Source organism: Octopus bimaculoides, chromosome 12 (genome assembly GCF_001194135.2).
Source record: "Octopus bimaculoides isolate UCB-OBI-ISO-001 chromosome 12, ASM119413v2, whole genome shotgun sequence".
In the NCBI taxonomy this organism is placed as follows: Eukaryota; Metazoa; Mollusca; class Cephalopoda; order Octopoda; family Octopodidae; genus Octopus; species Octopus bimaculoides.
The window spans coordinates 59,121,185-59,124,374 of NC_068992.1; positions in this window are offsets into that span (position 1 = coordinate 59,121,185).

The following is a 3,190-nucleotide window of genomic DNA, read 5'->3' on the forward strand; positions in this document are numbered from 1 at the left end:
ACACACACACACACACACACACACACACACACACACAAACACACACACACACATACACGCACGCACACACACTCACACACACGCACATATATATATATACATTCTTTCTCAATGCAGAAATATATTTTTTTACTGCAAAAGTTATCGAAGACTTTTGCAAATGAACTTGAAAATAAAATATAATATAAAATTTCATTAAGTTTAATGTTTTTGCGTAACATATAAAATTATGTACATATATTTATATATGCAAACATTCAGACGCACACGTACAAGTACACAGAGAAATGCACACACACACACACACACACACACACAGATGAGAGAGAGAAAGAGAGGCAGGTATACAGATACACAGATATTGGAAAATGTATCAACATACACATACATAAGCAATTACATATGCGGGTAAATAACTACACATACACACACTCTCACAGGCATACTCATAGCACACACTCACACATACACACATACACACATACACGCACACACGCATATGCGTATTGATTTATTTTACGGCGAAGATAGTATATTTTTATCTGTATTATTTTAAATTGTAGTTTGTTTTTTTTTACACTCGTTTTCCCCTTATCTTTTCCTCTACTTGTCGTTTCCTCAGCAGTTTTAAAAGAATATATTGACTCCGCTGGATCAAGCAATATTATCGAAAAGTATAGAAATTGTTATGACACTCAGTCGATAGCTGATGAGGTTTTCGTTCTATGTATTTTATTTTCGCTTTTCCGTTCTATGTTTTTGTTCCAATTGTGTATGCAAACTGTCTTTCCCTATCAACATAGCGATTGCTCCATCCTCACAAATGATTGCCGTCTCCTTCTACTTTCTTGTTGTCAGTGGTATTTCTGACTCTCCGTCCATGACCTCTCCCATTCAGTCTTGTTGCAGATTTGCAGGGTTTCAAGCGTAGGTGACAGACGAAATTCGTAACTTACTATGCAGTTCCAACGGGTCTGCACGCGTCACCACTCAACCATTGCCTTAGGACTTTCAGCAGATACAACGACAAATGAGGTCACCATAGAAAGACATTTGTACGTCATTGGATTATAGTGGTAAACGCTTGTACAACACAAGTAACTCTCTTTGAGCTTCCGTGATTAGTACTTAGTGACAAGCCGAAGTGAGATAACCATTAATCCGCAGGTTTTATATCAGTGTCCTTCTCCTAGAAGGATTCTGTGACATACACAAATAGATACATACCAGGTTGAGTCAAAAGTGTTTCCATGTTTCAGGCTTTGATTAATACTTCAAATTACATAGGAAAAACGTTTATTCATCAAAATATATCATATTTTATTGTCTGTTGCTATCGTTGTGCCAGAAGCTCAATTCCACGCTTATACATTTGGCTGGAAGATAAGGTCTTGCTTTGTGAAGGACTAACTTCTATCGACAATGTGAAAGATGATACCTTGCTTAAAATAGTTGAACAACAGCCAAACACAAGCACTCGTACATTGTAGGTAGACTTTGGTCCTTCACAAAACACCATCAACCGACACCTCCCTAAGTTCTGCCTTGTGAACAGACGCTGTCGAGAAGTTCCTCATGAACTGACCAATCTCAGCTGACCACACTCAACGACGTGTGAACATTTGCAAAGAACTGCTGTCAAAACCTCCGGATGCCTGTTTTTGGCGAATGAAAAATGGATCTATTTTCGTAATCTTAAGAGAAATAAGTGGCTTCGTTCTGGCCAGACTTCAGAACCGGTCGTCAAACAAGGGTGGTTTGAACAGAAGGTCTTGTTGTGTGTTTGGTTGAATTTCGAGAGATGTTGTATTTTGAGCTTGTCCCAGGTGGTCATGCTGCGAACGTACAACAAATGCAGCGAGTATATGATGCTTTGAAAGCCCACTGTCTGGCATTGGTCAATCGAAGATACGCACCCCTACAGCATGACAATCTTCCAACACACGCTGCCAATATGACCAAGAGCAAACTTAACTTCAGGGTCTGGAGGTTCTACCACACATTCCTACAGTTCAGACTTTGCATCATCAGATGGCCACCTTTTCCGAGCCATGGTTCATTTCCAGCACGGACGGAGGTTCAACAATGTGCATAAGGTTGAAAATGGATGCTGGAAAATAATCTTATTACGGAATTTGTAACAAGAAACGTATAACCAGTAATACAACATCACGATAAAAAGTATGATTCTCTGAAATTGCAGCGTACAATAAATTAGTATCTTATGTGTTTGCTGTGCAGTATTTATACCAGCATATAAGCTACCCTATTGGACGCTAGATGACATTTGAGTTATCGATGTTCAATCCAGAAAACTATTAACTATTACTACAAATTTTCTCATCAACTGTGATATGGACTATCTCCAACCTCAAACGTAAACAAGGTGGCGGAGGCTAAACATTGCTCCAAATAACTTTTGAATGCAACATCATATACCATCGACATCAACTAAATATCAAAGCGCCTCCAAGAATTAATCTACATACATGAGGTCGTTGATATTATGAAGGCTGGAAAGGGGCATCTAGAAAGTTTTCCTTGACTTATGACCTAAAATTCTTAAGTAGAAAAATTTGACGACTCCACCACAACAGGCCATCATATGAGAAGCTGTATTCACCCAAGTAGAAGGTTGTGCAAACTTGTGATGCCAGAAGGCTTCGAGCTGTCTATGATATAGATAACTGAACAAAAGCGGCAAGCTGGCAAAATCGTTAGCCCGATGCTGAGCGGCATTTCATCCGTCTTTATGTTCTGAGTTGAAATTCAGCCGAGGTCGACTTTGCCTTTCATCCTTTCGAGCTCGATAAAATAAGTACCAGTTGAGCATTCGGGTCGATGTAATCGACTTACCTTCACCCCCGAACTTGCTGGCTTTGTGCCAAAATTTAAAATCAAATATATAACTAAAGTAGTCGAAATTGAACCAACAACGTATGCACACTGGACTGTAATTTCTTGGAATGGTAGGAAAGGTGGCACGCCGTCGCTTACGACGACGAGGGTTCCAGTTGATCCGATCAACGGAACAGCCTGCTCGTGAAATTAACGTGCAAGTGGCTGAGCACACCACAGACACGTGTATCCTTAACATAGTTCTCGGGGATGTTCAGCGTGACACAGAGTGTGACAAGGCTGACCCTTCGAATTACAGGCACAACAGAAACAGGAAGTGAGAGTGAAAGAA